Source organism: Macaca nemestrina, chromosome 13 (genome assembly GCF_043159975.1).
Source record: "Macaca nemestrina isolate mMacNem1 chromosome 13, mMacNem.hap1, whole genome shotgun sequence".
NCBI classification, from domain to species: domain Eukaryota; kingdom Metazoa; phylum Chordata; class Mammalia; order Primates; family Cercopithecidae; genus Macaca; species Macaca nemestrina.
In genome coordinates, this window is record NC_092137.1 from 100,012,235 (window position 1) to 100,034,174 (window position 21,940).

Consider the following 21,940-nt stretch of genomic DNA (forward strand, 5'->3'; position numbering starts at 1 on the left):
AAGGCTAGCAAAGAGATCCACGAAATACAGATGTAACTCTCTGAGATGTATTATCAGAACACCAAGCAGTTTCTCAGAAAGCCTCTTTCCAGAGTTCATCTGAGGATATTTCGTTTTTCACCATAGCCCTCTATGGGCTTAAAAATATCACTTTGCCAATTCCACAAGAACTGTCTTAGCGAAAGGCTTCTTGAGGGGAAAGCTGTAACTCTGTGAGATGATTTCACAGAACACAAAGACGTTTCTCAGAAAGCTTCTTTCTCTTTGTTTTCGGAGGATATTTCCTTTGGTCCTATAGTCTTCCTAGGGAAACGAAATATCTGTTCTCAGATTCCACAGAAATAAGGCTAGCAAAGAGATCCACGAAATACAGATGTAACTCTGTGAGAGCAATTAACAGAACACTGAGCAGTTTCTCAGAAACATTCTTTCCAGATTTCATCTGAGGATATTTCCGTTTTCATCTTAGCCCTCTATGGGCTTCCAAATGTCACTTTGCCAATTGCACAAGAACTGTCTTGTGGAAAGGCTTCTTGAGGGGAAAGCTGTAACTCTGTGAGATGATTTCACAGAACATAAACAAGTTTCTCAGAAAGCTTCTTTCTCTTTGTTATCGGAGGATATTTCCTTTGGCCCTATAGTCTTCCAAGGGATCCGAAATATCTGTTGTCAGATTCCACAGAAATAAGGCTAGCAAAGAGATCCACGAAATACAGATGTAACTCTGTGAGATGAATTAACAGAACACTAAGCAGTTTCTCAGAAAGCTTCTTCCCAGATTTCATCTGAGGATATTTCCTTTTTCATCTTAGCCCTCTACGGGCTTCCAAATGTCACTTTGCCAATTCCACAAGAGCTGTCTTGGGGAAAGGCTTCTTGAGGGGAAAGCTGTAACTCTGTGAGATGATTTCACAGAAAACAAAGAAGTTTCTCAGAAAGCTTCTTTCTCTTTGTTATCGGAGGATATTTCCTTTGTCCCTATAGTCTTCCAAGGGATCCGAAATATCTGTTCTCAGATTCCACAGAAATAAGTCCAGCAAAGAGATCCACGAAATACAGATGTAACGCTGTGAGATGTATTAATAGAACACTAAGCAGTTTCTCAGAAAGCCTCTTTCCAGATTTCATCTGAGGATATTTCCTTTTTCACCATAGCCCTCTATGGGCTTCCAAATATCACTTTGCCAATTCCACAAGAACTGTCTTAGCTAAAGTCTTCTTGAGGGGAAAGATGTAACTCTGTGAGATGATTTCACAGAACACAAAGAAGTTTCTCAGAAAGCTTCTTTCTCTTTGTTATCGGAGGATATTTCCTTTGGCCCTATAGTCTTCCAAGGGTTCCGAAATATCTGTTCTCAGATTCCACAGAAATAAGGCTAGCAAAGAGATTCACGAAATACAGATGTAAATCTGTGAGATGAATTAACAGAACACTAAGCAGTTTCTCAGAAAGCTTCTTTCCAGATTTCATCTGAGGATATTTCCTTTTTCACCATAGCCCTCTATGGGCATCCTAATATCACTTTGCCAATTCCCCAAGAACTGTCTTACAGAAAGGATTCTTGAGGGGAAAGCTGTAACTCTGTGAGATGATTTCACAGAACACAAAGAAGTTTCTCAGAAAGCTTCTTTCTCTTTGTTATCGGAGAATATTTCCTTTGGCCCTATAGTCTTCCAAGGGATCCGAAATATCTGTTCTCAGATTCCACAGAAATAAGGCTAGCAAAGAGATCCACGAAATACAGATGTAACTCTGTGAGATGTATTAACAGGACACCAAGCAGTTTCTCAGAAAGCCTCTTTCCAGATTTCATCTGAGGATATTTCCTTTTTCACCATAGCCCTCTATGGGCTTAAAAATATCACTTTGCCAATTCCACAAGAACTGTCTTAGCGAAAGGCTTCTTGAGGGGAAAGCTGTAACTCTGTGAGATGATTTCACAGAACACAAAGAAGTTTCTCAGAAAGCTTCTTTCTCTTTGTTTTCGGAGGATATTTCCTTTGGTCCTATAGTCTTCCTAGGGAAACGAAATATCTGTTCTCAGATTCCACAGAAATAAGGCAAGCAAAGAGATCCACGAAATACAGATGTAACTCTGTGAGAGGAATTAACAGAACACTAAGCAGTTTCTAAGAAAGCTTCTTTCCAGATTTCATCTGAGGATATTTCCTTTTTCATCTTAGCCCTCTACGGGCTTCCAAATGTCACTTTGCCAATTCCACAAGAACTGACTTAGGGAAAGGCTTCTTGAGGGGAAAGCTGTAACTCTGTGAGATGATTTCACAGAACATAAACAAGTTTCTCAGAAAGCTTCTTTCTCTTTGTTATCGGAGCATATTTCCTTTGGCCCTACAGTCTTCCAAGGGATTCCAAATATCTGTTCTCAGATTCCACAGAAATAAGGCTAGCAAAGAGATCCACGAAATACAGATGTAACTCTGTGAGATGAATTAACAGAACACTAAGCAGTTTCTCAGAAAGCTTCTTTCCAGATTTCATCTGAGGATATTTCCTTTTTCACCATAGCCCTGTATGGGCTTCCAAATATCACTTTGCCAATTCCACAAGAACTGTCTTAGCGAAAGACTTCTTGAGGGGAAAGCTGTAACTCTGTGAGATGATTTCACAGAACACAAAGAAGTTTCTCAGAAAGCTTCTTTCTCTTTGTTATCGGAGGATATTTCCTTTGTCCCTATAGTCTTCCAAGGGAACCGAAATATCTGTTCTCAGAATCCACAGAAATAAGGCTAGCAAAGAGATCCACGAAATACAGATGTAACTCTGTGAGAGCAATTAACAGAACACTAAGCAGTTTCTCAGAAAGATTCTTTCCAGATTTCATCTGAGGATATTTCCGTTTTCATCTTAGCCCTCTATGGGCTTCCAAATGTCACTTTGCCAATTGCACAAGAACTGTCTTGTGGAAAGGCTTCTTGAGGGGAAAGCTGTAACTCTGTGAGATGATTTCACAGAACTTAAACAAGTTTCTCAGAAAGCTTCTTTCTCTTTGTTATCGGAGGATATTTCCTTTGGCCCTATAGTCTTCCAAGGGATCCGAAATATCTGTTGTCAGATTCCACAGAAATAAGGCTAGCAAAGAGATCCACGAAATACAGATGTAACTCTGTGAGATGAATTAACAGAACACTAAGCAGTTTCTCAGAAAGCTTCTTCCCAGATTTCATCTGAGGATATTTCCTTTTTCATCTTAGCCCTCTACGGGCTTCCAAATGTCACTTTGCCAATTCCACAAGAGCTGTCTTGGGGAAAGGCTTCTTGAGGGGAAAGCTGTAACTCTGTGAGATGATTTCACAGAAAACAAAGAAGTTTCTCAGAAAGCTTCTTTCTCTTTGTTATCGGAGGATATTTCCTTTGTCCCTATAGTCTTCCAAGGGATCCGAAATATCTGTTCTCAGATTCCACAGAAATAAGTCCAGCAAAGAGATCCACGAAATACAGATGTAACGCTGTGAGATGTATTAATAGAACACTAAGCAGTTTCTCAGAAAGCCTCTTTCCAGATTTCATCTGAGGATATTTCCTTTTTCACCATAGCCCTCTATGGGCTTCCAAATATCACTTTGCCAAATCCACAAGAACTGTCTTAGCTAAAGTCTTCTTGAGGGGAAAGCTGTAACTCTGTGAGATGATTTCACAGAACACAAAGAAGTTTCTCAGAAAGCTTCTTTCTCTTTGTTATCGGAGGATATTTCCTTTGGCCCTATAGTCTTCCAAGGGATCCGAAATATCTGTTCTCAGATTCCACAGAAATAAGGCTAGCAAAGAGATTCACGAAATACAGATGTAAATCTGTGAGATGAATTAACAGAACACTAAGCAGTTTCTCAGAAAGCTTCTTTCCAGATTTCATGTGAGGATATTTCCTTTTTCACCATAGCCCTCTATGGGCATCCTAATATCACTTTGCCTATTCCCCAAGAACTGTCTTACAGAAAGGATTCTTGAGGGGAAAGCTGTAACTCTGTCAGATGATTTCACAGAACACAAAGAAGTTTCTCAGAAAGCTTCTTTCTCTTTGTTATCGGAGAATATTTCCTTTGGCCCTATAGTCTTCCAAGGGATCCGAAATATCTGTTCTCAGATTCCACAGAAATAAGGCTAGCAAAGAGATCCACGAAATACAGATGTAACTCTCTGAGATGTATTATCAGAACACCAAGCAGTTTCTCAGAAAGCCTCTTTCCAGAGTTCATCTGAGGATATTTCGTTTTTCACCATAGCCCTCTATGGGCTTAAAAATATCACTTTGCCAATTCCACAAGAACTGTCTTAGCGAAAGGCTTCTTGAGGGGAAAGCTGTAACTCTGTGAGATGATTTCACAGAACACAAAGACGTTTCTCAGAAAGCTTCTTTCTCTTTGTTTTCGGAGGATATTTCCTTTGGTCCTATAGTCTTCCTAGGGAAACGAAATATCTGTTCTCAGATTCCACAGAAATAAGGCTAGCAAAGAGATCCACGAAATACAGATGTAACTCTGTGAGAGCAATTAACAGAACACTGAGCAGTTTCTCAGAAACATTCTTTCCAGATTTCATCTGAGGATATTTCCGTTTTCATCTTAGCCCTCTATGGGCTTCCAAATGTCACTTTGCCAATTGCACAAGAACTGTCTTGTGGAAAGGCTTCTTGAGGGGAAAGCTGTAACTCTGTGAGATGATTTCACAGAACATAAACAAGTTTCTCAGAAAGCTTCTTTCTCTTTGTTATCGGAGGATATTTCCTTTGGCCCTATAGTCTTCCAAGGGATCCGAAATATCTGTTGTCAGATTCCACAGAAATAAGGCTAGCAAAGAGATCCACGAAATACAGATGTAACTCTGTGAGATGAATTAACAGAACACTAAGCAGTTTCTCAGAAAGCTTCTTCCCAGATTTCATCTGAGGATATTTCCTTTTTCATCTTAGCCCTCTACGGGCTTCCAAATGTCACTTTGCCAATTCCACAAGAGCTGTCTTGGGGAAAGGCTTCTTGAGGGGAAAGCTGTAACTCTGTGAGATGATTTCACAGAAAACAAAGAAGTTTCTCAGAAAGCTTCTTTCTCTTTGTTATCGGAGGATATTTCCTTTGTCCCTATAGTCTTCCAAGGGATCCGAAATATCTGTTCTCAGATTCCACAGAAATAAGTCCAGCAAAGAGATCCACGAAATACAGATGTAACGCTGTGAGATGTATTAATAGAACACTAAGCAGTTTCTCAGAAAGCCTCTTTCCAGATTTCATCTGAGGATATTTCCTTTTTCACCATAGCCCTCTATGGGCTTCCAAATATCACTTTGCCAATTCCACAAGAACTGTCTTAGCTAAAGTCTTCTTGAGGGGAAAGATGTAACTCTGTGAGATGATTTCACAGAACACAAAGAAGTTTCTCAGAAAGCTTCTTTCTCTTTGTTATCGGAGGATATTTCCTTTGGCCCTATAGTCTTCCAAGGGTTCCGAAATATCTGTTCTCAGATTCCACAGAAATAAGGCTAGCAAAGAGATTCACGAAATACAGATGTAAATCTGTGAGATGAATTAACAGAACACTAAGCAGTTTCTCAGAAAGCTTCTTTCCAGATTTCATCTGAGGATATTTCCTTTTTCACCATAGCCCTCTATGGGCATCCTAATATCACTTTGCCAATTCCCCAAGAACTGTCTTACAGAAAGGATTCTTGAGGGGAAAGCTGTAACTCTGTGAGATGATTTCACAGAACACAAAGAAGTTTCTCAGAAAGCTTCTTTCTCTTTGTTATCGGAGAATATTTCCTTTGGCCCTATAGTCTTCCAAGGGATCCGAAATATCTGTTCTCAGATTCCACAGAAATAAGGCTAGCAAAGAGATCCACGAAATACAGATGTAACTCTGTGAGATGTATTAACAGGACACCAAGCAGTTTCTCAGAAAGCCTCTTTCCAGATTTCATCTGAGGATATTTCCTTTTTCACCATAGCCCTCTATGGGCTTAAAAATATCACTTTGCCAATTCCACAAGAACTGTCTTAGCGAAAGGCTTCTTGAGGGGAAAGCTGTAACTCTGTGAGATGATTTCACAGAACACAAAGAAGTTTCTCAGAAAGCTTCTTTCTCTTTGTTTTCGGAGGATATTTCCTTTGGTCCTATAGTCTTCCTAGGGAAACGAAATATCTGTTCTCAGATTCCACAGAAATAAGGCAAGCAAAGAGATCCACGAAATACAGATGTAACTCTGTGAGAGGAATTAACAGAACACTAAGCAGTTTCTAAGAAAGCTTCTTTCCAGATTTCATCTGAGGATATTTCCTTTTTCATCTTAGCCCTCTACGGGCTTCCAAATGTCACTTTGCCAATTCCACAAGAACTGACTTAGGGAAAGGCTTCTTGAGGGGAAAGCTGTAACTCTGTGAGATGATTTCACAGAACATAAACAAGTTTCTCAGAAAGCTTCTTTCTCTTTGTTATCGGAGCATATTTCCTTTGGCCCTACAGTCTTCCAAGGGATTCCAAATATCTGTTCTCAGATTCCACAGAAATAAGGCTAGCAAAGAGATCCACGAAATACAGATGTAACTCTGTGAGATGAATTAACAGAACACTAAGCAGTTTCTCAGAAAGCTTCTTTCCAGATTTCATCTGAGGATATTTCCTTTTTCACCATAGCCCTGTATGGGCTTCCAAATATCACTTTGCCAATTCCACAAGAACTGTCTTAGCGAAAGACTTCTTGAGGGGAAAGCTGTAACTCTGTGAGATGATTTCACAGAACACAAAGAAGTTTCTCAGAAAGCTTCTTTCTCTTTGTTATCGGAGGATATTTCCTTTGTCCCTATAGTCTTCCAAGGGAACCGAAATATCTGTTCTCAGAATCCACAGAAATAAGGCTAGCAAAGAGATCCACGAAATACAGATGTAACTCTGTGAGAGCAATTAACAGAACACTAAGCAGTTTCTCAGAAAGATTCTTTCCAGATTTCATCTGAGGATATTTCCGTTTTCATCTTAGCCCTCTATGGGCTTCCAAATGTCACTTTGCCAATTGCACAAGAACTGTCTTGTGGAAAGGCTTCTTGAGGGGAAAGCTGTAACTCTGTGAGATGATTTCACAGAACTTAAACAAGTTTCTCAGAAAGCTTCTTTCTCTTTGTTATCGGAGGATATTTCCTTTGGCCCTATAGTCTTCCAAGGGATCCGAAATATCTGTTGTCAGATTCCACAGAAATAAGGCTAGCAAAGAGATCCACGAAATACAGATGTAACTCTGTGAGATGAATTAACAGAACACTAAGCAGTTTCTCAGAAAGCTTCTTCCCAGATTTCATCTGAGGATATTTCCTTTTTCATCTTAGCCCTCTACGGGCTTCCAAATGTCACTTTGCCAATTCCACAAGAGCTGTCTTGGGGAAAGGCTTCTTGAGGGGAAAGCTGTAACTCTGTGAGATGATTTCACAGAAAACAAAGAAGTTTCTCAGAAAGCTTCTTTCTCTTTGTTATCGGAGGATATTTCCTTTGTCCCTATAGTCTTCCAAGGGATCCGAAATATCTGTTCTCAGATTCCACAGAAATAAGTCCAGCAAAGAGATCCACGAAATACAGATGTAACGCTGTGAGATGTATTAATAGAACACTAAGCAGTTTCTCAGAAAGCCTCTTTCCAGATTTCATCTGAGGATATTTCCTTTTTCACCATAGCCCTCTATGGGCTTCCAAATATCACTTTGCAAATCCACAAGAACTGTCTTAGCTAAAGTCTTCTTGAGGGGAAAGCTGTAACTCTGTGAGATGATTTCACAGAACACAAAGAAGTTTCTCAGAAAGCTTCTTTCTCTTTGTTATCGGAGGATATTTCCTTTGGCCCTATAGTCTTCCAAGGGATCCGAAATATCTGTTCTCAGATTCCACAGAAATAAGGCTAGCAAAGAGATTCACGAAATACAGATGTAAATCTGTGAGATGAATTAACAGAACACTAAGCAGTTTCTCAGAAAGCTTCTTTCCAGATTTCATGTGAGGATATTTCCTTTTTCACCATAGCCCTCTATGGGCATCCTAATATCACTTTGCCTATTCCCCAAGAACTGTCTTACAGAAAGGATTCTTGAGGGGAAAGCTGTAACTCTGTCAGATGATTTCACAGAACACAAAGAAGTTTCTCAGAAAGCTTCTTTCTCTTTGTTATCGGAGAATATTTCCTTTGGCCCTATAGTCTTCCAAGGGATCCGAAATATCTGTTCTCAGATTCCACAGAAATAAGGCTAGCAAAGAGATCCACGAAATACAGATGTAACTCTCTGAGATGTATTATCAGAACACCAAGCAGTTTCTCAGAAAGCCTCTTTCCAGAGTTCATCTGAGGATATTTCGTTTTTCACCATAGCCCTCTATGGGCTTAAAAATATCACTTTGCCAATTCCACAAGAACTGTCTTAGCGAAAGGCTTCTTGAGGGGAAAGCTGTAACTCTGTGAGATGATTTCACAGAACACAAAGACGTTTCTCAGAAAGCTTCTTTCTCTTTGTTTTCGGAGGATATTTCCTTTGGTCCTATAGTCTTCCTAGGGAAACGAAATATCTGTTCTCAGATTCCACAGAAATAAGGCTAGCAAAGAGATCCACGAAATACAGATGTAACTCTGTGAGAGCAATTAACAGAACACTGAGCAGTTTCTCAGAAACATTCTTTCCAGATTTCATCTGAGGATATTTCCGTTTTCATCTTAGCCCTCTATGGGCTTCCAAATGTCACTTTGCCAATTGCACAAGAACTGTCTTGTGGAAAGGCTTCTTGAGGGGAAAGCTGTAACTCTGTGAGATGATTTCACAGAACATAAACAAGTTTCTCAGAAAGCTTCTTTCTCTTTGTTATCGGAGGATATTTCCTTTGGCCCTATAGTCTTCCAAGGGATCCGAAATATCTGTTGTCAGATTCCACAGAAATAAGGCTAGCAAAGAGATCCACGAAATACAGATGTAACTCTGTGAGATGAATTAACAGAACACTAAGCAGTTTCTCAGAAAGCTTCTTCCCAGATTTCATCTGAGGATATTTCCTTTTTCATCTTAGCCCTCTACGGGCTTCCAAATGTCACTTTGCCAATTCCACAAGAGCTGTCTTGGGGAAAGGCTTCTTGAGGGGAAAGCTGTAACTCTGTGAGATGATTTCACAGAAAACAAAGAAGTTTCTCAGAAAGCTTCTTTCTCTTTGTTATCGGAGGATATTTCCTTTGTCCCTATAGTCTTCCAAGGGATCCGAAATATCTGTTCTCAGATTCCACAGAAATAAGTCCAGCAAAGAGATCCACGAAATACAGATGTAACGCTGTGAGATGTATTAATAGAACACTAAGCAGTTTCTCAGAAAGCCTCTTTCCAGATTTCATCTGAGGATATTTCCTTTTTCACCATAGCCCTCTATGGGCTTCCAAATATCACTTTGCCAATTCCACAAGAACTGTCTTAGCTAAAGTCTTCTTGAGGGGAAAGATGTAACTCTGTGAGATGATTTCACAGAACACAAAGAAGTTTCTCAGAAAGCTTCTTTCTCTTTGTTATCGGAGGATATTTCCTTTGGCCCTATAGTCTTCCAAGGGATCCGAAATATCTGTTCTCAGATTCCACAGAAATAAGGCTAGCAAAGAGATTCACGAAATACAGATGTAAATCTGTGAGATGAATTAACAGAACACTAAGCAGTTTCTCAGAAAGCTTCTTTCCAGATTTCATGTGAGGATATTTCCTTTTTCACCATAGCCCTCTATGGGCATCCTAATATCACTTTGCCTATTCCCCAAGAACTGTCTTACAGAAAGGATTCTTGAGGGGAAAGCTGTAACTCTGTCAGATGATTTCACAGAACACAAAGAAGTTTCTCAGAAAGCTTCTTTCTCTTTGTTATCGGAGAATATTTCCTTTGGCCCTATAGTCTTCCAAGGGATCCGAAATATCTGTTCTCAGATTCCACAGAAATAAGGCTAGCAAAGAGATCCACGAAATACAGATGTAACTCTCTGAGATGTATTATCAGAACACCAAGCAGTTTCTCAGAAAGCCTCTTTCCAGAGTTCATCTGAGGATATTTCGTTTTTCACCATAGCCCTCTATGGGCTTAAAAATATCACTTTGCCAATTCCACAAGAACTGTCTTAGCGAAAGGCTTCTTGAGGGGAAAGCTGTAACTCTGTGAGATGATTTCACAGAACACAAAGACGTTTCTCAGAAAGCTTCTTTCTCTTTGTTTTCGGAGGATATTTCCTTTGGTCCTATAGTCTTCCTAGGGAAACGAAATATCTGTTCTCAGATTCCACAGAAATAAGGCTAGCAAAGAGATCCACGAAATACAGATGTAACTCTGTGAGAGCAATTAACAGAACACTGAGCAGTTTCTCAGAAACATTCTTTCCAGATTTCATCTGAGGATATTTCCGTTTTCATCTTAGCCCTCTATGGGCTTCCAAATGTCACTTTGCCAATTGCACAAGAACTGTCTTGTGGAAAGGCTTCTTGAGGGGAAAGCTGTAACTCTGTGAGATGATTTCACAGAACATAAACAAGTTTCTCAGAAAGCTTCTTTCTCTTTGTTATCGGAGGATATTTCCTTTGGCCCTATAGTCTTCCAAGGGATCCGAAATATCTGTTGTCAGATTCCACAGAAATAAGGCTAGCAAAGAGATCCACGAAATACAGATGTAACTCTGTGAGATGAATTAACAGAACACTAAGCAGTTTCTCAGAAAGCTTCTTCCCAGATTTCATCTGAGGATATTTCCTTTTTCATCTTAGCCCTCTACGGGCTTCCAAATGTCACTTTGCCAATTCCACAAGAGCTGTCTTGGGGAAAGGCTTCTTGAGGGGAAAGCTGTAACTCTGTGAGATGATTTCACAGAAAACAAAGAAGTTTCTCAGAAAGCTTCTTTCTCTTTGTTATCGGAGGATATTTCCTTTGTCCCTATAGTCTTCCAAGGGATCCGAAATATCTGTTCTCAGATTCCACAGAAATAAGTCCAGCAAAGAGATCCACGAAATACAGATGTAACGCTGTGAGATGTATTAATAGAACACTAAGCAGTTTCTCAGAAAGCCTCTTTCCAGATTTCATCTGAGGATATTTCCTTTTTCACCATAGCCCTCTATGGGCTTCCAAATATCACTTTGCCAATTCCACAAGAACTGTCTTAGCTAAAGTCTTCTTGAGGGGAAAGATGTAACTCTGTGAGATGATTTCACAGAACACAAAGAAGTTTCTCAGAAAGCTTCTTTCTCTTTGTTATCGGAGGATATTTCCTTTGGCCCTATAGTCTTCCAAGGGATCCGAAATATCTGTTCTCAGATTCCACAGAAATAAGGCTAGCAAAGAGATTCACGAAATACAGATGTAAATCTGTGAGATGAATTAACAGAACACTAAGCAGTTTCTCAGAAAGCTTCTTTCCAGATTTCATGTGAGGATATTTCCTTTTTCACCATAGCCCTCTATGGGCATCCTAATATCACTTTGCCTATTCCCCAAGAACTGTCTTACAGAAAGGATTCTTGAGGGGAAAGCTGTAACTCTGTCAGATGATTTCACAGAACACAAAGAAGTTTCTCAGAAAGCTTCTTTCTCTTTGTTATCGGAGAATATTTCCTTTGGCCCTATAGTCTTCCAAGGGATCCGAAATATCTGTTCTCAGATTCCACAGAAATAAGGCTAGCAAAGAGATCCACGAAATACAGATGTAACTCTGTGAGATGTATTATCAGAACACCAAGCAGTTTCTCAGAAAGCCTCTTTCCAGAGTTCATCTGAGGATATTTCGTTTTTCACCATAGCCCTCTATGGGCTTAAAAATATCACTTTGCCAATTCCACAAGAACTGTCTTAGCGAAAGGCTTCTTGAGGGGAAAGCTGTAACTCTGTGAGATGATTTCACAGAACACAAAGACGTTTCTCAGAAAGCTTCTTTCTCTTTGTTTTCGGAGGATATTTCCTTTGGTCCTATAGTCTTCCTAGGGAAACGAAATATCTGTTCTCATATTCCACAGAAATAAGGCAAGCAAAGAGATCCACGAAATACAGATGTAACTCTGTGAGAGGAATTAACAGAACACTAAGCAGTTTCTAAGAAAGCTTCTTTCCAGATTTCATCTGAGGATATTTCCATTTTCATCTTAGCCCTCTACGGGCTTCCAAATGTCACTTTGTCAATTCCACAAGAACTGTCTTGGGGAAAGGCTTCTTGAGGGGAAAGCTGTAACTCTGTGATATGATTTCACAGAACATAAACAAGTTTCTCAGAAAGCTTCTTTCTCTTTGTTATCGGAGCATATTTCCTTTGGCCCTACAGTCTTCCAAGGGATTCCAAATATCTGTTCTCAGATTCCACAGAAATAAGGCTAGCAAAGAGATCCACGAAATACAGATGTAACTCTGTGAGATGAATTAACAGAACACTAAGCAGTTTCTCAGAAAGCTTCTTTCCAGATTTCATCTGAGGATATTTCCTTTTTCACCATAGCCCTGTATGGGCTTCCAAATATCACTTTGCCAATTCCACAAGAACTGTCTTAGCGAAAGACTTCCTGAGGGGAAAGCTGTAACTCTGGGAGATGATTTCACAGAACACAAAGAAGTTTCTCAGAAAGCTTCTTTCTCTTTGTTATCGGAGGATATTTCCTTTGTCCCTATAGTCTTCCAAGGGAACCGAAATATCTGTTCTCAGATTCCACAGAAATAAGTCTAGCAAAGAGATCCACGAAATACAGATGTAACTCTGTGAGATGTATTAACAGGACACCAAGCAGTTTCTCAGAAAGCCTCTTTCCAGATTTCATCTGAGGATATTTCCTTTTTCACCATAGCCCTCTATGGGCTTAAAAATATCACTTTGCCAATTCCACAAGAACTGTCTTAGCGAAAGGCTTCTTGAGGGGAAAGCTGTAACTCTGTGAGATGATTTCACAGAACACAAAGAAGTTTCTCAGAAAGCTTCTTTCTCTTTGTTTTCAGAGGATATTTCCTTTGGTCCTATAGTCTTCCTAGGGAAACGAAATATCTGTTCTCAGATTCCACAGAAATAAGGCTAGCAAAGAGATCCACGAAATACAGATGTAACTCTGTGAGAGCAATTAACAGAACACTAAGCAGTTTCTCAGAAAGATTCTTTCCAGATTTCATCTGAGGATATTTCCTTTTTCATCTTAGCCCTCTACGGGCTTCCAAATGTCACTTTGCCAATTGCACAAGAACTGTCTTGTGGAAAGGCTTCTTGAGGGGAAAGCTGTAACTCTGTGAGATGATTTCACAGAACATAAACAAGTTTCTCAGAAAGCTTCTTTCTCTTTGTTATCGGAGGATATTTCCTTTGGCCCTATAGTCTTCCAAGGGATCCGAAATATCTGTTCTCAGATTCCACAGAAATAAGGCTAGCAAAGAGATCCACGAAATACAGATGTAACTCTGTGAGATGAATTAACAGAACACTAAGCAGTTTCTCAGAAAGCTTCTTCCCAGATTTCATCTGAGGATATTTCCTTTTTCATCTTAGCCCTCTACGGGCTTCCAAATGTCACTTTGCCAATTCCACAAGAACTGTCTTGGGGAAAGGCTTCTTGAGGGGAAAGCTGTAACTCTGTGAGATGATTTCACAGAACACAAAGAAGTTTCTCAGAAAGCTTCTTTCTCTTTGTTATCGGAGGATATTTCCTTTGTCCCTACAGTCTTCCAAGGGATCCGAAATATCTGTTCTCAGATTCCACAGAAATAACTCCAGCAAAGAGATCCACGAAATACAGATGTAACTCTGTGAGATGTATTAAGAGAACACTAAGCAGATTCTCAGAAAGCCTCTTTCCAGATTTCATCTGAGGATATTTCCTTTTTCACCATAGCCCTCTAAGGGCTTCCAAATATCACTTTGCCAATTCCACAAGAACTGTCTTAGCGAAAGACTTCTTGAGGGGAAAGCTGTAACTCTGTGAGATGATTTCACAGAACACAAAGAAGTTTCTCAGAAAGCTTCTTTCTCTTTGTTATCGGAGGATATTTCCTTTGGTCCTATAGTCTTCCAAGGGAACCGAAATATCTGTTCTCAGATTCCACAGAAATAAGGCTAGCAAAGAGATCCACGAAATACAGATGTAACTCTGTGAGAGGAGTTAACAGAACACTAAGCAGTTTCTAAGAAAGCTTCTTTCCAGATTTCATCTGAGGATATTTCCTTTTTCATCTTAGCCCTCTACGGGCTTCCAAATGTCACTTTGCCAATTCCAAAAGAACTGTCTTGGGGAAAGGCTTCTTGAGGGGAAAGCTGTAACTCTGTGAGATGATTTCACAGAACATAAACAAGTTTCTCAGAAAGCTTCTTTCTCTTTGTTATCGGAGGATATTTCCTTTGGTCCTACAGTCTTCCAAGGGATCCCAAATATCTGTTCTCAGATTCCACAGAAATAAGGCTAGCAAAGAGATCCACGAAATACAGATGTAACTCTGTGAGATGAATTAACAGAACACTAAGCAGTTTCTCAGAAAGTTTCTTCCCAGATTTCATCTGAGGATATTTCCTTTTTCATCTTAGCCCTCTACGGGCTTCCAAATGTCACTTTGCCAATTCCACAAGAACTGTCTTAGCTAAAGTCTTCTTGAGGGGAAAGCTGTAACTCTGTGAGATGATTTCACAGAACACAAAGAAGTTTCTCAGAAAGCTTCTTTCTCTTTGTTATCGGAGGATATTTCCTTTGGCCCTATAGTCTTCCAAGGGATCCGAAATATCTGTTCTCAGATTCCACAGAAATAAGGCTAGCAAAGAGATTCACGAAATACAGATGTAAATCTGTGAGATGAATTAACAGAACACTAAGCAGTTTCTCAGAAAGCTTCTTCCCAGATTTCATCTGAGGATATTTCCTTTTTCACCATAGCCCTCTATGGGCATCCTAATATCACTTTGCCTATTCCCCAAGAACTGTCTTACAGAAAGGATTCTTGAGGGGAAAGCTGTAACTCTGTCAGATGATTTCACAGAACACAAAGAAGTTTCTCAGAAAGCTTCTTTCTCTTTGTTATCGGAGAATATTTCCTTTGGCCCTATATTCTTCCAAGGGATCCGAAATATCTGTTCTCAGATTCCACAGAAATAAGGCTAGCAAAGAGATCCACGAAATACAGATGTAACTCTGTGAGATGAATTAACAGAACACTAAGCAGTTTCTCAGAAAGCTTCTTTCCAGATTTCATCTGAGGATATTTCCTTTTTCACCATAGCCCTGTATGGGCTTCCAAATATCACTTTGCCAATTCCACAAGAACTGTCTTAGCGAAAGACTTCCTGAGGGGAAAGCTGTAACTCTGGGAGATGATTTCACAGAACACAAAGAAGTTTCTCAGAAAGCTTCTTTCTCTTTGTTATCGGAGGATATTTCCTTTGTCCCTATAGTCTTCCAAGGGAACCGAAATATCTGTTCTCAGATTCCACAGAAATAAGGCTAGCAAAGAGATCCACGAAATACAGATGTAACTCTGTGAGATGTATTAACAGGACACCAAGCAGTTTCTCAGAAAACCTCTTTCCAGATTTCATCTGAGGATATTTCCTTTTTCACCATAGCCCTCTATGGGCTTAAAAATATCACTTTGCCAATTCCACAAGAACTGTCTTAGCGAAAGGCTTCTTGAGGGGAAAGCTGTAACTCTGTGAGATGATTTCACAGAACACAAAGAAGTTTCTCAGAAAGCTTCTTTCTCTTTGTTTTCGGAGGATATTTCCTTTGGTCCTATAGTCTTCCTAGGGAAACGAAATATCTGTTCTCAGATTCCACAGAAATAAGGCAAGCAAAGAGATCCACGAAATACAGATGTAACTCTGTGAGAGGAATTAACAGAACACTAAGCAGTTTCTAAGAAAGCTTCTTTCCAGATTTCATCTGAGGATATTTCCTTTTTCATCTTAGCCCTCTACGGGCTTCCAAATGTCACTTTGCCAATTCCACAAGAACTGTCTTGGGGAAAGGCTTCTTGAGGGGAAAGCTGTAACTCTGTGAGATGATTTCACAGAACATAAACAAGTTTCTCAGAAAGCTTCTTTCTCTTTGTTATCGGAGCATATTTCCTTTGGCCCTACAGTCTTCCAAGGGATTCCAAATATCTGTTCTCAGATTCCACAGAAATAAGGCTAGCAAAGAGATCCACGAAATACAGATGTAACTCTGTGAGATGAATTAACAGAACACTAAGCAGTTTCTCAGAAAGCTTCTTTCTAGATTTCATCTGAGGATATTTCCTTTTTCACCATAGCCCTGTATGGGCTTCCAAATATCACTTTGCCAATTCCACAAGAACTGTCTTAGCGAAAGACTTCTTGAGGGGAAAGCTGTAACTCTGGGAGATGATTTCACAGAACACAAAGAAGTTTCTCAGAAAGCTTCTTTCTCTTTGTTATCGGAGGATATTTCCTTTGTCCCTATAGTCTTCCAAGGGAACCGAAATATCTGTTCTCAGATTCCACAGAAATAAGGCTAGCAAAGAGATCCACGAAATACAGATGTAACTCTGTGAGAGGAATTAACAGAACACTAAGCAGTTTCTAAGAAAGCTTCTTTCCAGATTTCATCTGAGGATATTTCCTTTTTCATCTTAGCCCTCTACGGGCTTCCAAATGTCACTTTGCCAATTGCACAAGTACTGTCTTGTGGAAAGCCTTTTTGAGGGGAAAGCTGTAACTCTGTGAGATGATTTCACAGAACATAAACAAGTTTCTCAGAAAGCTTCTTTCTCTTTGTTATCGGAGGATATTTCCTTTGGCCCTATAGTCTTCCAAGGGATCCGAAATATCTGTTGTCAGATTCCACAGAAATAAGGCTAGCAAAGAGATCCACCAAATACAGATGTAACTCTGTGAGATGAATTAACAGAACACTAAGCAGTTTCTCAGAAAGCTTCTTCCCAGATTTCATCTGAGGATATTTCCTTTTTCATCTTAGCCCTCTACGGGCTTCCAAATGTCACTTTGCCAATTCCACAAGAACTGTCTTGGGGAAAGGCTTCTTGAGGGGAAAGCTGTAACTCTGTGAGATGATTTCACAGAACACAAAGAAGTTTCTCAGAAAGCTTCTTTCTCTTTGTTATCGGAGGATATTTCCTTTGTCCCTATAGTCTTCCAAGGGATCCGAAATATCTGTTCTCAGATTCCACAGAAATAACTCCAGCAAAGAGATCCACGAAATACAGATGTAACTCTGTGAGATGTATTAACAGAACACTAAGCAGTTTCTCAGAAAGCCTCTTTCCAGATTTCATCTGAGGATATTTCCTTTTTCACCATAGCCCTCTAAGGGCTTCCAAATATCACTTTGCCAATTCCACAAGAACTGTCCTAGCGAAAGACTTCTTGAGGGGAAAGCTGTAACTCTGTGAGATGATTTCACAGAACATAAACAAGTTTCTCAGAAAGCTTCTTTCTCTTTGTTATCGGAGGATATTTCCTTTGGCCCTATAGTCTTCCAAGGGATCCGAAATATCTGTTGTCAGATTCCACAGAAATAAGGCTAGCAAAGAGATCCACGAAATACAGATGTAACTCTGTGAGATGAATCAACAGAACACTAAGCAGTTTCTCAGAAAGCTTCTTCCCAGATTTCATCTGAGGATATTTCCTTTTTCATCTTAGCCCTCTACGGGCTTCCAAATGTCACTTTGCCAATTCCACAAGAACTGTCTTGGGGAAAGGCTTCTTGAGGGGAAAGCTGTAACTCGGTGAGATGATTTCACAGAACACAAAGAAGTTTCTCAGAAAGCTTCTTTCTCTTTGTTATCGGAGGATATTTCCTTTGTCCCTATAGTCTTCCAAGGGATCCGAAATATCTGTTCTCAGATTCCACAGAAATAACTCCAGCAAAGAGATCCACGAAATACAGATGTAACTCTGTGAGATGTATTAACAGAACACTAAGCAGTTTCTCAGAAAGCCTCTTTCCAGATTTCATCTGAGGATATTTCCTTTTTCACCATAGCCCTCTAAGGGCTTCCAAATATCACTTTGCCAATTCCACAAGAACTGTCTTAGCGAAAGACTTCTTGAGGGGAAAGCTGTAACTCTGGGAGATGATTTCACAGAACACAAAGAAGTTTCTCAGAAAGCTTCTTTCTCTTTGTTATCGGAGGATATTTCCTTTGGTCCTATAGTCTTCCAAGGGAACCGAAATATCTGTTCTCAGATTCCACAGAAATAAGGCTAGCAAAGAGATCCACGAAATACAGATGTAACTCTGTGAGAGGAGTTAACAGAACACTAAGCAGTTTCTCAGAAAGCTTCTTTCCACATTTCATCTGAAGATATTTCCTTTTTCACCATAGCCCTCTATGGGCTTCCAAATATCACTTTGCCAATTCCACAAGAACTGTCTTAGCGAAAGGCTTCTTGAGGGTAAGCTGTTCCTCTGTGAGATGATTTCACAGAAGACAACGAAGTTTCTCAGAAAGCTTCTTTCTCTTTGTTATCGGAGGATATTTCCTATGGCCCTATAGTCTTCCAAGGGATCCGAAATATCTGTTGTCAGATTCCACAGAAATAAGGCTAGCAAAGAGATCCACGAAATACAGATGTAACTCTGTGAGATGAATTAACAGAACACTAAGCAGTTTCTCAGAAAGCTTCTTTCCAGATTTCATCTGAGGATATTTCCTTTTTCACCGTAGCCCTCTATGGGCTTCCAAATATCACTTTGCCAATTCCACAAGAACTGTCTTAGCTAAAGGCTTCTTGAGGGGAAAGCTGTAACTCTGTGAGATGATTTCACAGAACACAAAGAAGTTTCTCAGAAAGCTTCTTTCTCTTTGTTATCGGAGGATATTTCCTTTGGCCCTATAGTCTTCCAAGGGATCCGAAATATCTGTTCTCAGATTCCACAGAAATAAGGCTAGCAAAGAGATTCACGAAATACAGATGTAACTCTGTGAGATGAATTAACAGAACACTAAGCAGTTTCTCAGAAAGCTTCTTTCCAGATTTCATCTGAGGATATTTCCTTTTTCACCATAGCCCTCTATGGGCATCCTAATATCACTTTGCCAATTCCCCAAGAACTGTCTTACAGAAAGGATTCTTGAGGGGAAAGCTGTAACTCTGTGAGATGATTTCACAGAACACAAAGAAGTTTCTCAGAAAGCTTCTTTCTCTTTGTTATCGGAGAATATTTCCTTTGGCACTATAGTCTTCCAAGGGATCCGAAATATCTGTTCTCAGATTCCACAGAAATAAGGCTAGCAAAGAGATCCACGAAATACAGATGTAACTCTGTGAGATGTATTAACAGGACACCAAGCAGTTTCTCAGAAAGCCTCTTTCCAGATTTCATCTGAGGATATTTCCTTTTTCACCATAGCCCTCTATGGGCTTAAAAATATCACTTTGCCAATTCCACAAGAACTGTCTTAGCGAAAGGCTTCTTGAGGGGAAAGCTGTAACTCTGTGAGATGATTTCACAGAACACAAAGAAGTTTCTCAGAAAGCTTCTTTCTCTTTGTTTTCGGAGGATATTTCCTTTGGTCCTATAGTCTTCCTAGGGAAACGAAATATCTGTTCTCAGATTCCACAGAAATAAGGCAAGCAAAGAGATCCACGAAATACAGATGTAACTCTGTGAGAGGAATTAACAGAACACTAAGCAGTTTCTAAGAAAGCTTCTTTCCAGATTTCATCTGAGGATATTTCCTTTTTCATCTTAGCCCTCTACGGGCTTCCAAATGTCACTTTGCCAATTCCACAAGAACTGTCTTGGGGAAAGGCTTCTTGAGGGGAAAGCTGTAACTCTGTGAGATGATTTCACAGAACATAAACAAGTTTCTCAGAAAGCTTCTTTCTCTTTGTTATCGGAGCATATTTCCTTTGGCCCTACAGTCTTCCAAGGGATTCCAAATATCTGTTCTCAGATTCCACAGAAATAAGGCTAGCAAAGAGATCCACGAAATACAGATGTAACTCTGTGAGATGAATTAACAGAACACTAAGCAGTTTCTCAGAAAGCTTCTTTCCAGATTTCATCTGAGGATATTTCCTTTTTCACCATAGCCCTGTATGGGCTTCCAAATATCACTTTGCCAATTCCACAAGAACTGTCTTAGCGAAAGACTTCTTGAGGGGAAAGCTGTAACTCTGTGAGATGATTTCACAGAACACAAAGAAGTTTCTCAGAAAGCTTCTTTCTCTTTATTATCGGAGGATATTTCCTTTGGTCCTATAGTCTTCCAAGGGAACCGAAATATCTGTTCTCAGATTCCACAGAAATAAGGCTAGCAAAGAGATCCACGAAATACAGATGTAACTCTGTGAGAGGAGTTAACAGAACACTAAGCAGTTTCTCAGAAAGCTTCTTTCCACATTTCATCTGAAGATATTTCCTTTTTCACCATAGCCCTCTATGGGCTTCCAAATATCACTTTGCCAATTCCACAAGAACTGTCTTAGCGAAAGGCTTCTTGAGGGTAAGCTGTTCCTCTGTGAGATGATTTCACAGAAGACAACGAAGTTTCTCAGAAACCTTCTTTCTCTTTGTTATCGGAGGATATTTCCTATGGCCCTATAGTCTTCCAAGGGATCCGAAATATCTGTTGTCAGATTCCACAGAAATAAGGCTAGCAAAGAGATCCACGAAATACAGATGTAACTCTGTGAGATGAATTAACAGAACACTAAGCAGTTTCTCAGAAAGCTTCTTTCCAGATTTCATCTGAGGATATTTCCTTTTTCACCGTAGCCCTCTATGGGCTTCCAAATATCACTTTGCCAATTCCACAAGAACTGTCTTAGCTAAAGGCTTCTTGAGGGGAAAGCTGTAACTCTGTGAGATGATTTCACAGAACACAAAGAAGTTTCTCAGAAAGCTTCTTTCTCTTTGTTATCGGAGGATATTTCCTTTGGCCCTATAGTCTTCCAAGGGATCCGAAATATCTGTTCTCAGATTCCACAGAAATAAGGCTAGCAAAGAGATTCACGAAATACAGATGTAAATCTGTGAGATGAATTAACAGAACACTAAGCAGTTTCTCAGAAAGCTTCTTTCCAGATTTCATCTGAGGATATTTCCTTTTTCACCATAGCCCTCTATGGGCATCCTAATATCACTTTGCCAATTCCCCAAGAACTGTCTTACAGAAAGGATTCTTGAGGGGAAAGCTGTAACTCTGTCAGATGATTTCACAGAACACAAAGAAGTTTCTCAGAAAGCTTCTTTCTCTTTGTTATCGGAGAATATTTCCTTTGGCACTATAGTCTTCCAAGGGATCCGAAATATCTGTTCTCAGATTACACAGAAATAAGGCTAGCAAAGAGATCCACGAAATACAGATGTAACTCTGTGAGATGTATTAACAGGACACCAAGCAGTTTCTCAGAAAGCCTCTTTCCAGATTTCATCTGAGGATATTTCCTTTTTCACCATAGCCCTCTATGGGCTTAAAAATATCACTTTGCCAATTCCACAAGAACTGTCTTAGCGAAAGGCTTCTTGAGGGGAAAGCTGTAACTCTGTGAGATGATTTCACAGAACACAAAGAAGTTTCTCAGAAAGCTTCTTTCTCTTTGTTTTCGGAGGATATTTCCTTTGGTCCTATAGTCTTCCTAGGGAAACGAAATATCTGTTCTCAGATTCCACAGAAATAAGGCAAGCAAAGAGATCCACGAAATACAGATGTAACTCTGTGAGAGGAATTAACAGAACACTAAGCAGTTTCTAAGAAAGCTTCTTTCCAGATTTCATCTGAGGATATTTCCTTTTTCATCTTAGCCCTCTACGGGCTTCCAAATGTCACTTTGCCAATTCCACAAGAACTGTCTTGGGGAAAGGCTTCTTGAGGGGAAAGCTGTAACTCTGTGAGATGATTTCACAGAACATAAACAAGTTTCTCAGAAAGCTTCTTTCTCTTTGTTATCGGAGCATATTTCCTTTGGCCCTACAGTCTTCCAAGGGATTCCAAATATCTATTCTCAGATTC